Source organism: Haliotis cracherodii, unplaced genomic scaffold (genome assembly GCF_022045235.1).
Source record: "Haliotis cracherodii isolate W230 unplaced genomic scaffold, xgHalCrac1.p SCAF_34, whole genome shotgun sequence".
In the NCBI taxonomy this organism is placed as follows: Eukaryota; Metazoa; Mollusca; class Gastropoda; order Lepetellida; family Haliotidae; genus Haliotis; species Haliotis cracherodii.
Window position 1 is genome coordinate 810,994 of NW_027266291.1, and position 22,672 is coordinate 833,665.

At 41.1% G+C, this 22,672-nt stretch overlaps 1 long non-coding RNA gene across 1 annotated transcript; it reads left to right on the forward strand.

Moving 5' to 3' along the window:
* Nucleotides 1-12,701: 12,701 nt before the first annotated feature.
* On the forward strand, nucleotides 12,702-19,873 carry LOC139477693 (uncharacterized). Its single transcript, XR_011654154.1, has 3 exons — nucleotides 12,702-12,761; nucleotides 16,998-17,135; nucleotides 19,636-19,873. It is a non-coding gene; the product is annotated as an uncharacterized lncRNA (long non-coding RNA).
* The last annotated feature ends 2,799 nt before the right edge of the window (nucleotides 19,874-22,672 follow it).

The following is a 22,672-nucleotide window of genomic DNA, read 5'->3' on the forward strand; positions in this document are numbered from 1 at the left end:
CCACTTTCTGGTTTTCAAGTGATTTACTCCGAATTACTTAATCATGGTGCACGTTTTTGTTTGGTGATTGTTCATTAATGTCATGTGTGTATGTTGCATCAATTATATGTTGGTATGATGGCCGATAATGAAGTAATTAGCCAATAACACTTTGGCCCGTCTTGGCCCGGCCCGGCCCGACTTTTAGGCAATGCCCTAATATAGTAGCAATTATAACGAATGAATGTTTTCCGATCTGGGTGGATTTTTATAGGGCAGAAACGGGGGAACGCATGTGCATTTCAATTTGCACGGAACTCACCTGCATCGGGTAACCATGGCCATTGCCAAGATGCGTTTGGGCGATCGGTTTTATTGTCATCTGCTTTGGGTTTTTTATCATCAAATTTCATGTTACCGGACAAGGTTATGTTAAATTTTAGAAACTTTGACAAAAATTACCCATACATTTATATGACAACTTTTCATGCAATGTTACTTGGGGTGACGTTTCTTTTGCGGTTTAGTATAGAATGTGGATTATCGGGGAAGTAAATGCACTTCCGAAGAAAGTGTATCAGACCCCCGATCTTGTCAGTGGCTCTTGTCAGACCTGTGTCAGGGGCTGGAAGGTGTGACCTTTATCAGGTTAACCCGCTAACCCTCTGGATGTCAGATTAACCTTGATGGAAAGTGGCAATGAACAAAAATAGTTGTCACGCCTGTTTTCTAGATATTGACACTTGCTGAGTACGCGTATCGTGTGACGCTGCAGGACCCAAGTGTATGTGATTAGATAAGGCATATTCATCTCCGGGTTGCGTTGATTCCAGGGCTAGAGAGTATATTGCGCCCCGCGCTTGAGAACACTATCAAGGAGGGGCGGATTCAGTATTGTTTTAAAAGGGATTGGGGGGGGGGGGGAGAGGGGTCCATTTGGTCCATTTATTGATAATTTTAACTTTAACAACCAAAGCAACATTTTAAGTTTATCGTGATAGGAAATGCGCGAACAAAATATCATCAAATGATCTGCCACTGTCACGTGAGAAATGTGATGTACATGATTATAACACGGCCAACCACGACGTTTGCTAACATTTTGTCATGTGAAAACTTATGGACCTTCTTGGTTACAAAACTTCTTTCATTTGAAATGCATAAACATAAAGCGATGAGGTGTAGTCCGAGTGTTAATCCGCTGTGAAAGACCTGGCTTTGTCAACTCCCATGGCAAACAGTTTCACATGCACATTTCGACATTTGATTAGGTTGCACACGAGAGAGGAGCCCATGTTTGGGCATAGATGTCATGAAATAAAATATGGCATACCACCTATATGAAACAACGGATTAATTTGATCAGTCTATTTGGCACAGACGCCTGCGTCAATGCATCTGTCTCATATTTGCCTTATTTTATCTTCATCGGGAGCTTTATGCAAATTAACTAGCCTCGCTTTAATGACCAGAAATATGACCGTACCAATGTCTCTGTTGTCCTAATGTGTTTTTGTTGTATCAGGAACACGGCTGTCGGCTCTCATTGGTCCGACTCGCCCATACACGTATTACTTCCTACCCAGCGGCAAGCAGTGAGCACAGTGAGGAAGTATTCCTTGTACAGGCGGCTGACCTTATTCAGCGTTTTCGTCAATCCAGGGCATTATAGTTCACCCTAATTGTTCTAAAGTTTGGATGCACCATGAAATGTGATCACACAATTTTATGACTATTTTGGGTTAGAAAAGTCCGCCCTGGAAAATATAGCATTACCAGACATTTGCAATCGGATCAATAACAGATTGTGTTATTGCAATATGGATATTAGGCCCTTATGCAAATGAATTGTTTTTGTTTACAAGTATTTGAATTGAATGTTGCATGGGTATGAGGGAATATGCTGCATTTATCCGTGTCCTATGTGAATGTTAATGTGAGTTTGTTTGACGAAGACAGTTGATCTGGAAGTAGACATCAATTGAGAAATTGGCATTACAATGATTAAAGCTCGAAAAGCTCTCACTTCAGTTAGTCGAAACAGCGTTAAAGACATATAGCATTATGGTCACGAACGAACAGAACATTGGGCACAGGACTTTATGTCGTATAGCTGTTATAACCGGAGTTGTCGTGAAAACAATTCTCTCAAATTGCCACGTAGTTGAGATGATTGTCTCCTTTTTTCACCACTGCATCACGTACAGTACGATCGCATGAGGTTTCCCTTTCTCGGTGTCCACGTGTATACGTGTCAGTAAATGTCAACAGAGCTAAAACGTGTCAGCTAGTGTATACGTGTCAGTCAGTGTCCTCAGAGTGGATACGTGTCAGTCAGTGTCAACAGAGCGTACATGTGTCAGCAAGTGTCCTATATGTGTCAGTCAGTGTCCGCAGAGTGTATACGTGTCAGTCAGTGTCAACAGAGTGTATACGTGTCAGCCAATGTCCGCAGAGTGAATACGTGTCAGCCAATGTCCACAGAGTGTATACGTGTCAGCCAATGTCTGCATAGTGTATACGTGTCAGCCAATGTCCACAGAGTGTATACGTGTCAGCTAATGTCTGCATAGTGTATACGTTTCAGTCAGTATCCGCAGAGTGTATACGTGTCAGCCAGTGTCTGCATAGTGTATACGTGTTAGCCAATGTCCGCATAGTGTATACATGTCAACCAATGTCTGCATAGTGTATACGTGTCAGTCAGTGTCCACAGAGTGTATACGTGTCAGCCAATGTCTGCATAGTGTATACATGTCAGCCAATGTCCGCAGAGTGAATACGTGTCAGCCAATGTCCACAGAGTGTATACGTGTCAGCCAATGTCTGCATAGTGTATACGTGTCAGCCAATGTCCGCAGAGTGTATACGTGTCAGCCAATGTCCGCAGAGTATATACGTGTCAGTCAGTGTCAACAGTGCGTAACCGTGTCAGTCAGTATCTGCAAAGTGTACACGTATCAGGTAATGTCAGCAAAGTTTATTTGTGTCAGTCAGTGTTCGCAGAGTGTATATGTGTCAGTTAAAGTACGTAGGGTGGAGACGTGTCAGTCTGTGTCAGCAGATTGTATACGTGTCAGTCAGTGTCCGCATAGTGTATACGGGTCAGCAAGTGTCCGCAAAGTGTATACTCACAGTCAGTGTCCGCAGAGTGTATACGTGTCACTCAGAGTCCACATAATGCATACGTGTCAGTCAGTGTCCACAGAGCGTATACGAGTCAGCTAATGTCCGCAGTCTGTATATGTGTTAGTTTCCGCAGAGTGTATACATGTTAGCCAATGTCCTCAGATTGTAAACGTATCAGTAAGTGTCTGCAGAGTGTATACATGTTAGTCAGTGTCCACAGGGCGTATACACCCCGTGTCCATGTACGAGCCATACATTCATTGTGTAAACTCCGTGTCCCTCAATGAACCATACATACACTGTGTAAACCCCGTGTTCCCCGATGAACCATACATACACTGTGTAAACCCGTGTCCCTCAATGAACCATACATACACTGTGTAAACCCCCGTGTCCCCCAATGAACCATATATACACTGTGTAAACCCCCGTGTCCCCCAATGAACCATACATACACTGTGTAAACCCCGTGTCCCCCAATGAATCATACATACACTGTGTAAACCCCCGTGTCCCCCAATGAACCATACATACACCGTGTAAACCCTGTGTCCCCCAATGAACCATACATACACTGTGCAAACCCCCGTGTCCCGCAATGAACCATACATACACTGTGTAAACCCTGTGTCCCTCAATGAACCATACATACACTGTGTAAATCCGTGTCCCTCAATGAACCATACATACACTGTGTAAACCCTGTGTCCCTCAATGAACCATACATACACCGTGTAAATCCGTGTCCCTCAATGAACCATACATACACTGTGTAAACCCGTGTCCCTCAATGAACCATACATACACCGTGTAAATCCGTGTCCCTCAATGAACCATACATACACTGTGTAAACCCTGTGTCCCTCAATGAACCATACATACACTGTGTAAACCCTGTGTCCCTCAATGAACCATACATACACTGTGTAAACCCCGTGTCCCTCAATGAACCATACGTACACTGTGTAAACCCTGTGTCCCTCAATGAACCATAATACACTGTGTAAACCCCGTGTACCCCAAAGAACCATACATACACTGTGTAAACCCTGTGTCCCTCAATGAACCATACATACACTGTGTAAACCCCGTGTTCCTCAATGAACCATACATACACTGTGTAAACCCCGTGTCCCTCAATGAACCATACATACACTGTGTAAACACAGTGCCTCACAATGAACCATACATACACTGTGTAAACCCCGTGGCAAGAACTCTACATACACCGTGTAAACCCCGTGTCCCTCAATGAACCATACATATACTGTGTAAACCCCGTGTCAAGAACTCTACATACACCGTGTAAACCCCGTGTCCCTCAATGAACCATACATATACTGTGTAAACCCCGTGTCAAGAACTCTACATACACTATGTAAACGCAGTGCCTCAGAATGAACCATACATACACCGTGTAAACCCCGTGTCCCTCAATGAACCATACATACACTGTGTAAACCCCGTGTCAAGAACTCTACATACACTGTGTAAACCCCGTGTCAAGAACTCTACATACACTATGTAAACACAGTGACTCACAATGAACCATACATACACTGTGTAAACCTCGTGTCCCTCAATGAACCATACCTACACTGTGTAAACCCCGTGTCAAGAACTCTACATGCATACACTGTGTAAACCCTGTGTCCCTCAATGAACCATACATACACTGTGTAAACCCAGTGTCAAGAACTCTACATACATACACTGTGTAAACCCCGTGTCCCTCAATGAACTCTACATACACTATGTAAACACAGTGCCCCACAATGAACCACACATACACTGTGTAAAGCCCGTTTCCTTTTAAAGGGTAGAACCAATCATGCACTGTGTAGAATCCTGTCTCCCTCAACGGTAGACCCATACGTCCCATATGCCCCTTGAACGCGCATTGTTTGTTCCTTTCGTTAAACCTAAGCTACACTTATCTTCTCCATTTATTAGACATTACATATATCATAGGTGCGACACCTAATTTGCAACCTGATTGCCTCAAACTCGTATATATTTGTTTCATATTAACGTTCTGGCAGGATCCGACAGCGAGTGAAGAAAGCTTAATCTCGCCAACTTCCTAGTTACTATTCAAACGTGCCTTTAAACACGTTTGACGGTGTTTGGTTGGTCGCGTGGTTTACAGGTTCATTCGGCACGCACCTGTTGTGATGTCACCTCAAACAGGTCTCGTTTAACTTCTTCCTGGTATCGAATGCAACGTATAGGAATCTCCAACAGAGTTTTATTGTTCTGCAACAGCTCACATCATCAATTCCCTCCCCACCACTACCCCACCCCTACCCCACCCCCTCCCCACCCCCTCCACCTCCAACAGAATATCAAATGGTCAGTCCCTTACAAATGTTTTACTACTACCAATGTTGATAAATTATACTACTAGTAGTACTACTGCTGCTGCTACTGCTACTTAGTGCCTAAGAACTAAAATACTCAGGGCTTTATTCTCTTTTAAACAATTTTCCTCATTACCACTGATAAAAACAATACACTTGACCAATACTATCTTGCTACCAACTACTGCTATCGATTGCAACGACCTCAACATCAGCTACCAACCGCTACTACTTCTACATTCAACTTCTTCCTCTGTACAACTGCTATATGCTACTTCTACAGTCAACTACTTCCTCTATACTACTGCTATATGCTACGTCCACAGTCAACTACTTCTTCCTCTATGCAACTGCTATATGCTACTTCCACAGTCAACTACTCCCTCTATGCAACTGCTATATGCTACTTCCACAGTCAACTACTCCCTATATACTACTGCTATATGCTACTTCTTCAGACAACTACGTCCTCTATACTACTGCTATATGCTACTTCTTCAGACAACTACGTCCTCTCTACTACTGCTATATGCTACTTCTTCAGACAACTACGTCCTCTTTACTACTGCCATATGCTACTTCTACATTCAACTTCTTCCTCTACACTACTGCTATATGCTACTTCTCCAGACAACTACGTCCTCTATACTACTGCTATATGCTACTTCTTCAGACAACTACGTCCTCTTTACTACTGCTATATGCTACTTCTTCAGACAACTACTTCCTCTATACTACTGCTATATGCTACTTCCACATTTAACTTCTTCCTCTATGCTACTGTTATATGCTACTTCCACAGTCAACTACTCCCTCTATGCAACTGCTATATGCTACTTCCACAGTCAACTACTCCCTCTATACTACTGCTATATGCTACTTCCACAGTCAACTACTTCCTCTATACTACTGCTATATGCTACTTCCACAGTCAACTACTCCCTCTATGCAACTGCTATATGCTACTTCCACAGTCCACTACTCCCTATATACTACTGCTATATGCTACTTCCACAGTCAACTACTCCCTATATACTACTGCTATATGCTACTTCTTCAGACAACTACCTCCTCTATACTACTGCTATATGCTACTTCTTCAGACAACTACGTCCTCTCTACTACTGCTATATGCTACTTCTTCAGACAACTACGTCCTCTCTACTACTGCTATATGCTACTTCTACATTCAACTACGTCCTCTATTCTACTGCTATATGCTATTTCTACAGTCAACTACGTCTTCCTCTATGCAACTGCTATATGCTACTTCCACAGTCAACTACTTCCTCTATGCAACTGCTATATGCTAGTTCCACAGTCAACTACTCCCTCTATACTACTGCTATATGCTACTTCTTCAGACAACTACCTCCTCTATACTACTGCTATATGCTACTTCTTCAGACAACTACTTCCTCTACGCTACTTCTACATTTAACTTTTTCCTTTATGCTACTGCTATATGCTACTTCTTCAGACAATTACTTCCTCTATACTGCTGCTATATGCTACTTCTTCAGACAACTACGTCCTCTATACTACTGCTATATGCTACTTCTTCAGACAACTACTTCCTCTATACTACTGCTATATGCTACTTCTTCAGACAACTACTTCCTCTATACTACTGCTATATGCTACTTCCACAGTCAACTACTTCCTCAATGCAACTGCTATATGCTACTTCCACAGTCAACTACTCCCTCCATACTACTGCTATATGCTACTTCTTCAGACAACTACTTCCTCTATAATACTGCTATATGCTACTTCTTCAGACAACTTCTTCCTCTTTACTACTGCTATAAGCTACTTCTACATTCCTCTACTTCCTCTATACTACTGCAAAATGATACTTCTACAGTCAACTACTTCCTCTATGCTACTGCTTAGTGCTACTTATACATTCAACTTCTTCCTCTGTGCTACTGCTATATGCTACTTCTACATTTAACTACTTCCTCTATGCTACTGCTATGTGCTTCCTCTTCAGAAAACTACTTCCTTTATACTACTGCTATATGCTACTTCTACAGTCAACTTCTTCCGCTATGCTACTGCTATATGCTACTTCTACAGTCAACTCCTTCCTCTATACTACTTCTACATTCACACACAAAGTGCGGTCACTGTAATTTGTTAATGCCCTCAGTTTGCTAAACAACGATCCATATGCTGGCAAAGCTCTGTTTCGTCTGACTGTTGGCACGGGTCTGTCGTCTCGCGAGACTGACGTGCTTTACGAGTCAACTGATCATATACGAAGTCGCGATTATATGTTCAGAAGAAAAAAGCGATTTAAATGAGCATAAAGATTCCAACGGAGAATGAATCAAGCATTGCGACAAAGCGTCCTTACCCTTGCAATGTTCAGGCAGGCGCCAAACGTCCGTACAAGTACCAGTATCAATCATTCAAACGTCCGTGCATGTACCAGTATCAATCATTCAAACGTCCGTGCATGTACCAGTATCAATCATTCAAACGTCCGTGCAAGTGGCAGTAGCAATCCCTAAAACGTCCTTGCACGTGCCAGGATCGATAATTCATGTCTCCTTGCTTCCTTCTGATGTTGGTGGAACAGAAGGTCAACGTAGAATGATGTCCCACGACTTCTTCATTGACGTCATCCATTGATGGCGATGTGTAGCGCCCATTCGTGTTCGTTTCATACCGCAACCACGATACTATCACAGTGTTATTACAGTTATACCAGTCCCCCACCCCCACCCCCACCCCATGACGGTACGAATAATGGATCAGTAGTAGTAGTAGTAGTAGTAGTAGTAGTAGTAGTAGTAGTAGTAGTAGTAGTAGTAGTGGGTAGTAGTAGTAGTGGGTAGTAGTGGGTAGTAGTAGTTGTAGTAGTATAGTAGTGAGGTGCGTTGAGGTGAAATGTATGTGTGTGTGTGTGGCTGCTTGTACTAGTCCGGACTGATGCCGATTTATAGTGCTAGCACACTGAGATACCATGCCGCAGTTTAACATGAATACCCCACTCAGACACAGTATACTGACTCCGAGACGACCAGTCCTTGTTTTAGCCCCTTAATGCCGAGCGCCAGACATTTTGGTTTTGTCATGTAATTATATATTACTTTACCTACTAAGCTTTTATATTTTCGGTAACATAATAAAATAAGCACTCCTTGGTGTAAGAGACGTCTCAAGCGAAGATAACGTGGGTTTACGCTTGGTTAAATTGGCAGTTCTAGCAAGTTGGATTCATACCCCTCACTTTGATAATCTGTTACGAGTCAAAATCTATGATACAGATCTACCAGTTGATGAATACAGTAATCACACTGCGACAATAACTCATTTTCATTCAGAGCACCAACTGCGACATTGAGACCGAGGCTGAAAATGGGAACAAGGCCGTGCCCCTTGAAGCTGTCTCACTGACTGTAGGGTGAATGGCAGTATCAGTAAACGGGTTCAGTGTCTCACCCCTTTACAGTATGCTTCGCGTGTTTTGTTCGATCGCGTGGACATTCTGTGAACTGGTTTATCACTCAGGACGCGAATCAGGTAAACATTAGAAGCCTGCGCTCACGTTTATCCACGAGAAGTAGTTATCTTTCTGAGGAATATGTGACGCCACGGATACATCAAAATGCTTTTATGTTTTGGACTGTGGTAACCTTTGTACAGTTCACTTCATGTCAACGACTACTTTTATCAACCTTGCGGAAATCGAAACTGGTTGGCTAAAGCAAGAAAAGGAAGCATATCAACAGAACAACATAGATTGTAAATTGATGGCCAAATATTGATAAGCTATGGTAATTGTCATTGTGTTCAGATGGGAAAATGGGAGTTCGACTGTTAGCTTGGCGTGGTGCCTCAATAAATCTTTTGTAAGAGGCGACAGCTATGTTGTAAACAGATAAATTCTTTTTTCCTCATGTATCCTCTGTTTAGGATTATGACCCTACTGTGGTTATGGGTTGAAAACATTGGCCCATTAGGATCCTCCTTTCTCAGTCCCATGTCTGTATGCAAAACACCGACGTGCGACGGAGCAGCAACTTTGTCAATGCAACAAGAGAGCAAAGCCGGGTTAGAACTGTTCTTCAGCAACGTGTACTTGTCTGCCCTGTTAGGATCTGGGTTAGAACTGTTCTTTATCAACCCGTGCTTGTCTCTCCGCGTGAAGATCTGGGTTAGAACTGTTCTTCAGCAACGTATGCGTGTCTGCCCTGTTAGGATCTGGGTTAGAACTGTTCTTTATCAACCCGTGCTTGTCTCTCCGCGTGAAGATCTGGGTTAGAACTGTTCTTCAGCAACGTATGCGTGTCTGCCCTGTTAGGATCTGGGTTAGAACTGTTCTTTATCAACCCGTGCTTGTCTCTCCCCGTGAAGATCTGAGCTAGAATTGGTCTTCAACAACACATGCTTATCCCACCGCCCTCCCCACCACTCACACACGTGAAGATCTGGGCTAGATTTAGTCTTTATCAACCCCCCGTGAAGATCTGGGTTAGAATTGTTAGAATTGGTCTTCAGCAACCAATGCTTGAGTCATGTGAACATCTGGGTAAGAATTTGTCTTCAGCCACCCATGATTGTCCATTGTCTGCCACAATTGCGTAGATCGATGCTCGTGATTTCAATCACTTGACTGTCTGGTCCAGATTCGATTATTTAGAGACTACCGTCATACAGTTGAAATATTTATGAGTGCAGCGTTAAACAAACAACTAACAAACACAAAAAAGTACAAAGTAGCGATGGAACAGCGCTGTACAACGGATCAGTACGTTGGTTCAAATTAAGCGATGGAGTTACGAAGGCGTTTACTATGTTCTACAAACGGTTGCTTCCAGCGCGAGTATCAAAAAGGGATAACATAAATTCGTGGTGTCTCCATCGTCATATTCCTGTTCAGCATTATAACCGATAAAACGTTCCAAGTATATCATAGTCACGTCACACACTGATGATTCCTTTAAGCTCTGACGTTAGGAACTTAAATCCGTGTTATTCTACAACGTTCGTTAGATAAGACGTAAAATTATTACTCTTACAGTATCATATTATTATCATAACGTTTAAATTGAATTTAAAAGCAACTAAACTATTAAGTACAGCATACAAAATTGCATAAGTCTGTCATTAACTTGATGGAGGCTTCAGGATATAATTATTCTAAAATATTAAAACGTGAATGTCTGGCGAAGTAAGTAAGTAAATAAATAAATAAATAAATAAATTGTTTCCTTTTGTTTTCAGGCATTTCTGTAAATCACAAAACTTAACAATCACATCATTTAGAGTAAATAATTGATTGAATTGGTATATTTCTTCAGCATTAATATGAAGAAAACATTTGTACTTTTACATAACCTCAGTCATGTCAAGAAGGTTTTCTGTATCTAAGGTATGTACTTACCATATATTCTACATGGTATCTGACTATTAGACTCTTACGCAAAGCGAGAAGGTTTAATAACATACAAGTCTGGGTAAATAATTATGTTTTCGCCTAACAACATCATAAAGTTATAGTTATGTTCTTTTATGCTCCCAATCTCTGGGGACCGCACCCCTTTTAACCTCACCTCGGTTTCAAAAGAAGTGCCTTTTTTGAGTCACGTGACACAACACGTGATATATAAAGTTACCTCCAAAGTCAAAGACTCCCAGCATAGAATTACGTGATCTGTTAAAATTAATTATATTTTTGTTTCGTGCATTTTATTTTTTTACAACATGTCTGAATAACATATTTATATCATAAAACGCCTTTGTAGTAATGTATTTCTGGATGCCTAGTTTATTTAATAAAAAGGTACGCATTTACAGTTAATCCATCGATGTGGCGCTCGCGGTACCGACAAAAGAATCCCTCAAATAATGTTTTCGGCGTCCCGGGATTGTCTGCTATTTATGTGTTGCGTTCCCACCCCATAACCAGCGATACACCTCAACTGCGGAAATAACTATGATCCTAACCATATGGCCCCTGTCGACGAGCGAAAACATATTAATCGAGGCGTTCTGCTGTTGGTACCGGAAGCCCAACATCGATTGATTAAGGGAATATATATTCTAAACTATATATGCATCTTTTTGTGCATATCATATGTTCTGTATATGTGCCACACAGCCTGACATGGTATACTTTGTAGGCATTATTTGTATGTGTGCTGTATATATGCCACACAGCCTGACATGGTATACTTTGTAGGCATTATTTGTATGTGTGCTGTATATATGCCACACAGCCTGACATGGTATACTTTGTAGGCATATGTGTATGTGTGCTGTATATGTGCCACACAGCCTGACATGGTATACTTTGTAGGCATTATTTGTATGTGTGCTGTATATATGCCACACAGCCTGACATGGTATACTTTGTAGGCTTATTTGTTTGTGTGCTGTATATATGCCATACAGCCTGACATTGTATATTTTGTAGGCATATGTGTATGTGTGCTGTACAAATGCCACACAGCCTGACATGGTATACTTTGTAGGCTTATTTGTATGTGTGCTGTATATATGCCACACAGCCTGACATTGTATATTTTGTAGGCATTATTTGTATGTGTGCTGTATATATGCCACACAGCCTGACATTGTATACTTTGTAGGCTTATTTGTATGTGTGCTGTATATATGCCACACAGCCTGACATTGTATACTTTGTAGGCATTATTTGTATGTGTGCTGTATATATGCCACACAGCCTGACATTGTATACTTTGTAGGCTTATTTGTATGTGTGCTGTATATATGCTACACAGCCTGACATTGTATATTTTGTAGGCATATTTGTATGTGTACTGTATATATGCCACACAGCCTGACATTGTATACTTTTTATGCATCTTTTATTGTCATACTTATTTTTTACAATGTGATAGTTCAATAAACTATTACTATTATTCACTCAGCCATGTTTGGCTATGTGAAACGGATTTGGTTTTAAATATTATTTTATAGATTATTGGGATCTTTGTTGTGTGATATGTGTCATTGTTTCCGACATGTGCAGTGCACCCGACGTGACAATGACTCCAGCATGTCCAGGGAAATATGCGTTACTTTCTTAATGCGGACAAGAGTTGCTCGCATTATTTCATGAATTTTCACTAAAATATCACAGACGCAGAGGGCTGTAAAAGCCCTGAACACCAACATGATATAAACGTCCCTCAAAGACATGCGTTGTGGTGCATGGTACGGTTGCCAAGCATGTGGGGTGTTTCCTTCAGATCACGTGACTGTATATGGTCTTGTCAAGAACAGCGACAGGTGGCCCGACTCGGGGATTTCAATGTGAGTACCTTTTGCCTGACCTTGCAAACAGATAAACCCTTTCTGTTGTAGATGCTGCAGTGGCAGACGTTGACATGATGCTGATAGCTGTCCTCACGAGGATGTGTGTCCCCGAAGGTACACCTTCCAAGATGGAGGTCGAAAAGTTTTATTAATAACGAGCCCGTGGGGTGTACAGTACAGTGAAAGTTATATATTTGGAGTGTGTGTTTGTATTTGATGGCGTTTTGTGCAATGTGTCTTTTACAATGCATCGTTTGTAAATCGGGGTAGGGCTAACGCTACAAACGGCTTATCCTGTTATGCTGGGCTGGACCTAGATTGACACAGGAGATCACGTTTCGAGATAATGTAGTGACGTCATGATCGTGGCTAGCAAATGCACTGCTATAGTGTCCTATTCTAACATTTGTAATGAGGCTATTTACATAAAGATACTTTATCACACACCTGTCAAATTCATCGATATGTCAACAACTTTGAGTCAGCGTGAATCACCCTGATAAGGAGTACAATGAGAAGCATGGAAAGCATACCGTCTCGTGCACAACAGGGAAGTTAAACTAATAATCAGAGACTCGTAGGAAATTTGAGTGAGCTTATAGCTGAATAGGGAAACATGATAAAACCATACATTGTTTATACCGACGTTTTGCAGTGAGTCGTTCTCCATAGAGCAATTCTACTATTATGGGAGCAATGCTACGACACCCGTGTTTACTGTTACCCAGATTTGTGCTGGTTGTGAGAGCAACAGTGTGATTTTACACCGCGGCACAGGTGCAGCTTGTCCAATTCAACCGCTCCTCTTCAAAATCTCTTCAGAACGCATTTCGATAACCATGATAAAACCATTCAATCCTGCTGTTATGTTTATTTTGAGCACAATGGTAAAGCGCGAGGCCTTAATGTTTTGGTTTTCATTTCTATTCCCAGATAAAAGGGACATGGCGTGTGGGTTGTTTGTGTGCACCTGCCAGAGTCAGTGCAGCAGCAATCTCATGTCAGCTCCATCCAAATGTACGACATAATCATATCTTATCGGGACAATTATGCATGCATGTTTTCAAAGTATTCACTTGCAAGTCAGAATAATGTTCATATAAACGAATCGGAATTTCTGTTTTCGTATTAATTCATAAACAAGAAAGGTGTTTTACCCTGCAGCTACTTAACATTTCTTATTCAAATTAGCAATGTTATTCACTCGTCATAGGAGCTGGGTCCAGGCTAGATATACATAATACCCATGTTTACATACATCCTTTGTTGTGGTTTATAATCACTTGACTAAATGGAAAACCCATGTAATTGGAACATAGAAATAAATAGGATTACTAGCACTATATCAGGTGAATGAGTCAAGTACCATTAGCAAGACCAAGAGTTTATTCATGCGTCGAATACATTTGTCATTGGACTTTCATGTTTTACAGAGTGTTGCTTCAAGGATTTACAAAGATGTGAAGAGATTTTAACTATTGTAGACGGTCCAACGTAACCGTGTTGCTCTAACTGCCCCTATGGATGTTATATAGTTGGGACTAATGCATCCAGCAAAATTATCATCATTACGCAATAAACGAATGCATACAAACATTCTACACGAATTGTTCATACTTCTTTAAAACTACTAAGCTGTTGAGACTAACTATTTATTGAACGTAAGTTATATTGGCTAAGGGGTTTGGCTTTTTTCTTTTGAGATCAACTTTTGCACACAACTGCAAGCGACTCTAAACACTGAGGTGGCCTGGAGGTGGAGTGGCTATGCCTATCGGAACTGCCAATGACTAGGTCATGTTGACGACGCATTATCGAAATAGGGGTCAAATGATTTCAGTTAACTGCCGTTTCGATTTGTAGTTTTCCGGGAATGACATTTGAAAGCGTGTGTGTTTCAGAGAATATAGGAATTCCAAAGAAGCATTGAAAAACACTAAAAAGAGATGCTTTCTCTTTGATCACTGCATAGGTACATGCAACCTGCTTGGAAGATGCCTTCTAGGGGAGCTCTGGGGCTACTGAACACATGTTATGTTCACTGATGAAGAATAACATGATATTAATTCCATTATTAATTTTGAAGTAATAGAAGCAACATGATTTAATCTTAACGACTGAGAGAAATGCTGTGGGGAAATGATCATAATCAACTGAATATTGTGGAATTAAGGCTGTTTAATTTGATGGGCTGTTAAGATAATATATATGATTTGTATTTTTATAGTGTCTGTTGGGAATACAAAAGAGGTAATGTTATGATTGATTTAGATATTTGTAAATCTGGACTCATTTGTCCAACGTTAAAATTAATTATAAACAGAACAACGAATGAGTTCCCAGAATATTGTCCACACTGTCATAATTCAAGGCAAAGCATACGAGCTGATGCAGGTTTCGGTTTGGCGAGTTGAGACATTTGGTGTGGACGATGTTAGGAACGTTCGTATATTCACAAGTTCAAGAACAAGACATGCTACATTCAAGGGATCTGTGATGTGTAATGTATATGACAGATCCATTTGGCACTTAATTAAACTTAATTAAACGTATTTGGTAATTTACTTCTACTATGTTGCCTTAAAGGAGTGGCTGTGTGGTTTAATGTCATGATAAACCTGATGATGTCATCCATATACATATTTCACGTGGGTTTAAAGTGGGCTGTACTGTCGGGTAGATGCCTCCACTACCTTGTTACTATACTCTCGCGTCCCCTGGACACCACAGCCAATCGGGAGGAGAGTGTCTCCTCTGGGGAATCCCCCAGTACACGCGCCTGTCAACACACTTACTTGCTCGTTACGTCTTTAGTTCCGCCTTTACTATACGGGAGCGTCCGTGACAACAGAAGCACAAGGCCACTAGAATTTGGGTGCGAAAGGATACTTTTTTCGGATTTACAAAGCAATAAAAGTTTTGTCTTGAAGGAAATGCTGATAATTTTGAATGAACTGTGATATTTTCCCTTCAGTATATCCACATCACTGACAATATACCCATCCCCGTTCCACCCTCCAAAATCTAAAAATAAGAAATAAACGTAAGAAAATAAAATAACGCCATCTAACTACTGAACATATATTAATACATATAAAACAGTTAAAACTGTTACTCGGAGTCGCGTGTCCATCTTTACAATTTATGTGTTTTCCTTCACGGACAATGTGCTCATCCCTGTGAGATATTTTGTTTTTAGTGCTTGATAATGTTCGATTATGGAGGTTGGTTTAAGACGTTTATCGTTATCACCATCCACTCTGAAATCAACATCAACTGCGATGGATGACCCAAATAATAAGATCCTCCTATGACCGGGGCTGACCCAGGAATTCGCTGTCCAGGGCTGCGACCGTTGGGCAAAACAAAAACCTGAGATTGTGGATTCTAATCTCCGGTCGCCCAAATTATGTTTCTAGGTTCGTCAGCACCATACCCGTGGTCGCCGGTTTTACCGAAGTGGTAAACGACTGAGACCTGCATCACTTCGGGCTTTCCTCCCACATAAAGCTGACACGCCGTGATATAACAGTAATACTGTTCAAAGCGACGTTCAACCCAACTCACTCACTCCTGATATAAATATTTCAAGATTGCTGCCAAAACTCCTAATCATTGCTTATGACCAGCCATTCATTCATGTATCATATGTTGTTTGTTATAAGCAGTACGTTGTGATTTGCGCAATTATCTATATTAATGCTGTGTACGTTGTTATACCCGTGATGACTTTTGACCTTCAGATGTGACACTAGATCTATTAATCTAGCACCATGCATATTGCATTTCCATATCTTCTTTTCTGAAATTTAGAAACCAATAAAATGAAAGTATGTGAAGCTGCAATACATAGCCTCCAATTGGTTGTAAGAACTCCTTGGCAATAGAGCTGAAACAGTCATTGCTATTGCGACGTTAAATGTTCACTCACTGAAGTCGCTCATATAATCCCTGTCTGATTTTGAAATATGTTTTAGGCCACTATCTATTCACGTGTTCCTGTAAAATGCTACCAGGAACTGTGATATGTTGCCTGATAGAGCGCGCTTTTGAATAGGACAAGGATTATTATTACTATTCAGTCAAAAGGAAATTCTGTCAGTTCAGACAATGTGACTTACAAAAGTTCATGGCGGAACATTATGGTGGATATTGGGAACAGTTGTTAGTCCACCCAAAAATATTTTTTTTATCGATAAAAAATGTAACAAGTACATAAATGTTTTGTTGTAGGTTCAACGAAGTAAAGACAATAATCCCTTACGAAGTAAAGACAACAATTCCTTACGAAGAGCAGACGATGTCCGAGAACTGTGTACACGATGATGAGGTCGACAACAAGCAACACGACACAAGAGCTGGCTATTTAAAGTGTTTACTTACTATTTATGGCTGTTTTACTCATTCTTATGTAATTGATGGTTGTCAGTCAGTCTTACGGACAACATGTACGAGGCATAAATCATTTATATGAAAAGACGTTTTTCCACTCTTATCATAAATATAAATTTTGTCGTTTTGCTGAAACGCGCCGGGTATATCTAGGCGTGTATTTTTGTGTGAACAGGGATCGATTACTGACATGTTTTCACACAACATAGTGGAGAGCATTTGGGGACAACAGGCAACATGGCAGTTTTAGTATTAGTTACAAAGGGTTACAGATAAAGGTGACTACCACTATTATACTATTGGTAGACTAGGACTATCAGATAAAGTTTAGCTTCACATTACAATCAGTACATATACACACACTCCTTTTGTAAAAGTGTGTGTGGAATTCCTGTGTGGTGCTCCAGCCGGCTAACTCGCGACCAGTTGCCCTGTGCAGATGTGTGTGGCTTACAGGCGTGCCACGATTTTATCACCTCGGCCTCGAATCCCAATCTTGTCCTGTTATAACCATTAGTGTGTCAGCACAATACTTGCAGTGAACACATGAGGCCTTCACTTTGACACTTTCTGTTCTCAAATACAGACATGCGACAATGAACTAATACAAGCTTGATGATTATATCAGCCTCGGCGTTGGAGGACACATTGTAACGGTTATCACATTACATCGGTATCCAGAGAGCAAGGCGTATGGTAGAAGTAATGTGTCTTTGTGTACAGCAGGGCATCGTGAAATAGGACTGTTATGATCGGTCGTCAGAAGATCAGCTTGGAAACATATCTGCCAGAGATAGAATGGTTTCGGAACCATACCATAACGCCCCAACACACCCATAATATTGCACGCGGACCATGCGATTCCTCCGTATGCTTAGGAATGGGGTCATACTTGATTATGACACTTCAGCGACTGGTCGTCAAATTGCTCTGAGCCATTATCTACTGCAACATGTAAGATATCTACGCTTGCTTTAATGCAGTATTTGGAGTCAGACTGGGAATGTATCGTCTGCAGTGTGATGAAGACATAATGTCTGTTGGCATTCTTCAAACTGGTAGAACTTAGCGAGAGGTAGCCAATATGTTCATTGTGTCACAAAATATTGTCTGCCAAGCACGGGGTGCCCTAGAACAAGAACATAAGTCTCGGATCGATTAATCAAAAAACAGACTTTAAAAAATCAAATCGCTTTTCACGCGCACCAGGCCACCGGGGTCCAAGTAACTGACCTGCATGCAGCTAATATGCAAGTCACGTGGCAAATCGACACATTCTTGGCAAACACCAGAGGCGTTTAGAGCGTAGACATTCTCACTCTAGTCTTTCTGAATAGTCGTGGATGTGTCTGGTGGCGTCCTAAAGAACGTTATGGCAATCTCAATGTAAGGCAACATAACAGGTTTGGGAGTTGCTCTGTCATGTTATGGGGCGGTTTCACTATGATCGCCAGAACGCCACTGGATATTGAGTATGGTTTTACGTTGCTTTTAGCAATTCTCCTGCAACATCACGCGGGGGACACCAGAAATGGGCTTCACACGTTGCCCATGTCGGGAATGGAACCCGGGTATTCTGCGTGACGAGCTAACGCTGTAAGCACGAGGCTACCTCACCGCGCCACTGCACACTGACCATGGAAGGGTCACAGGACAGTACTACCGAAACAACATGCTGCCGCCAATTGTTGTGCTGTTTGCACGCAATGCTGACCCTCGTTTTCTTTCTTTCAACACGATAATGGTCTAGCCCATCGTGCAAGCATCGTATATGATTACCTCCAGCAGCAAAACATCACCAGAATACAATGGCCAGCAGTGAGTCCTGAACTTTCCTCTTTAGAGCATAACTGGGACGTGTACGCCGACGTCAATGGCCACCAGCTATGATAGTCCAACTGATCGAGGCGTTGCAAGAGGGATTGACAAGACTCCCTCAGTTGTCATTAGGAGATTGATTCGGACCATGCCACGCCGTATAAACGAATGTTTGACCAATCGTTGAAGGCATGGCCCATTATTGATCAAGTCATGGCAAACGTTAGTTTTTCGCTACATACCCCTGTCACTCTTGTTGTTGTTTGCACCATACAATACACCGCCAACATTTTTTTATTACTGTTATGTTACACCGGGTCCTTCCTTGTTCTTGTCCAACCATTAAAATCACTCAATACCTCTTTTAATGTGTGTAATCGTCTGTTATTGTCGTATGTCCCCAACGTTCTTCGGGAGTTTGTGAGCAGTGTAACGAAAGAACTTGTGACAGCAGTACCCCGAAACGTAGTTACAATGAATAAAGAAGCTGTTTTCCAAAAACGTTTCATGTCTTCTTCATATTCTTCCAATGAAATGGTTAAGATATACTTGGTTCCATCTATCGCGTTAGCGTGCAACTTTCTACACATACTTACCTACACGTCAACTAGTTTAACTGTGTAAATAAGTTAGACAGTAATAACAGCCTCACCTGTTTCAGAGGCAGCTATTTGAGCAGATGCAGGGACATGGCGCATCCTTGCCACACGAAGAAAACCAGGGACAATAGTGTAAGTATCCAGCTCAGCATGTTTCTGGCATTATACTCAAACTGCGTTAATATGGACTATTCATCGTACGATTATCTTATGTCCTCATAAACGAACATGGTCCTCGGTGTCATGGCGAAACTGTGGTGATAAGTATTATGTCATGACACTGTGGAAGAAAGGCCAATACGCGTGATTAATCAACTTTTTTGTAGTTTCAAGGAGAAAGTAAGTATTGGGTATGATGTTCTCTGCTTCTCCAACTAGTCACTACATACATACATGGATGTACATGTTTAGAATTGTTGTGTACACTGTTCGTGGATAAACCAGACATAGATTTAAACTTCATTTTCTAAATATAGTGAATCTTTTAATCTTCACGAGCTAACGCTGTCCGCGCCACTGCACACTGACCATGGAAGGGTCACAGGACAGTACTACCGAAACAACATGCTGCCGCCAATTGTTGTGCTGTTTGCGCGCAATGCTGACCCTCGTTTTGTCTTTTAAGGCGAAAAACTTCATTTTTTAAGTATAGCGTATTTTATAAATGTCGCTTAAATCTATGACTGGTTTATCCACGAACAATGTACACGGTTCTTTTCATGTTCGTGCAAAAGATATTCTGCGACTTGGTCTTATATTGAAGTTGCAAAACTTATTGAACGCCCCTCGTATGTGTTTAGTGAACCATTCGTTCCTGTAAGACGTTACAACACATATTACATCTTATTTTAAATGTGTTTTTAATTGTTACTTTTAGTTTTGTGTATAAAACTAAATATATTGGATATCACTTTCATTTCCCATAGATTTAAGCTTCATTGTTGAACATAATGTAGATTTACGTCCACCTGAAACAAGAACATAGCTACAGCGAAAACACTTATTACTCGCGTAGGAGTTCTACTTCTTTCGTTGAAGGACAGAAAGGAATGTGACAGTTTCAGTTCTCCCTCGCGAGTGGCTACCCATGTGGAGCCTACATCATGTCCTTTATGTGCAATATGTTGGTACAATTAATCCCAAACAATGTAACTATTTCAGTGGAATCAGTTACTCTGTGTATATTTACGTCACGGGAACAAGCTAGCTGTTGCAAAGGAGAAAATCCCGACCAAGCGCTCAGACAAGTTAATGTAAGCTCGAGTTTCGATCGAGGCACAGGCTTATAGTTCGGGAATCAGGTGTAAGGAAGAGGAAGCAAATTCCATAATCGATTTTGATTGACATTGTTTGTTCATCTAGGCATTGTTACAGTAATATGACTTATAGGTACACATCTAGGAGGAACTAGCGTATCTATTTTCCTTCTCGGGGAACACTAAGGTATTAAACCACGACCACAGCTTCACAGTCCTTGCGCGACATTTGGAGGGAAATTGAAACTGGTATGGTTTGGTGGAAACATTTACCACACAAATATCCAACTTTTTAATAATTAAAGAAGAAAAACAAAATACCTAACTCAGTTATATGCAGAGAGAAACAGTTAACTGTGTGTGGGTTGGTCCGTGTCTTCCCTGCACCGATGCACTCCTTACGACAATACTAATTTTCAAACGTAATGAACCGTTACATCGTGTTCATGTTACTTAGATAATTAGCTCTCATATAAATACAAGTTATCGTGAAATATGGTAGTGCTAAGATCCAATTGTCGGTATTTGCTGGAGGCGACAGAGGGTTGGATGGGGATGCTTCTGTGGTGGTGCATGTAGTTTGCTTCTCACATTAATGGGTTGCATTGTCAACATCTGCTGTCACAGTGTTTGTTTGTTGTTTAACGCCCTACTCAGCAATATTCCACCTATATGACGGCGGTCTGTAAACAATCGAGTCTGGACCAGACAATCCAGTGATTGACATCATTAGGATCGATCTACGCAATTGGGATACGATTACATGTATCAACCATGTCATCGAACCTGACCACTTGGTCGTTTAGTCGCCTCTTACGGCGTTAAACCCACTCACTCACTCTTACGGCAAGCATGGGTTGCTGAAGACCTATTCTACCACTGTTCTTCACGGGTCTGCTGTTACAGTGAATATAATCTAAATCATTATTATGAGGTGAATATTCATAATGCCATTTACATTAAACTCCATTTTATGTACCTTATCTAGGAAAAACATTTTTTCCTCGTTGGTTCGTGATAACTTTTAATCTTTCTCTTATTGTGTATACATAGTTGGACAGTCGAAACGCGGAAATAGAATACCTGGGGAAGAAGGCAGTCCTTGATATATTCTATACTAAACTACTATGACTTTTTTCGATACAAACAGATAACCTTTCCATATAGTGTTTTTCCCCTGTTCATCAACATCAAATCTGTGAGCTCACAAGAAGACGTTAGATAAACAACATCATTACGTCATCTCAGGACATCTGCATAGGGCTTCGGGCATCTGGTCAAACGGCTTTACGCGCCTTCTGAATATAATAACGCTCTTAGCTGATGGTTTAGGGTTTAATTTAACTCGGAAATCTGTAGGACGGTTCACTGCCCCACTCTGCCCTGATGTATAATGTAAATGGTGCCTGAGGACATTGGAACTATCATTAAGTTGTGTATCTGTGTCGTCAGTGTTACTGCATGCATGTCCTGTATCTATGTGTATACCACTACATGTAAACATGTCCTGTATGTCTGTGTATACCACTACATGTAAATATGGCCCGTATCTCTGAGTATACCACTACATGTAAACATGCCCTGTATGTCTATGTATACCACTACATGTAAACATGCCCTGTATGTCTATGTATACCACTACATGTAAACATGCCCTGTATGTCTATGTATACCACTACATGTAAACATGTCCTGTATGTCTGCTGTCACTACATGTAAACATGTCCTGTATATCTGTGTATATCACTACATGTAAACATGTCCTGTATCTCTGTGTATACCACTACATGTAAACATGTCCTTTATGTCTGCTGTCACTACATGTAAACATGTCCTGTATCTC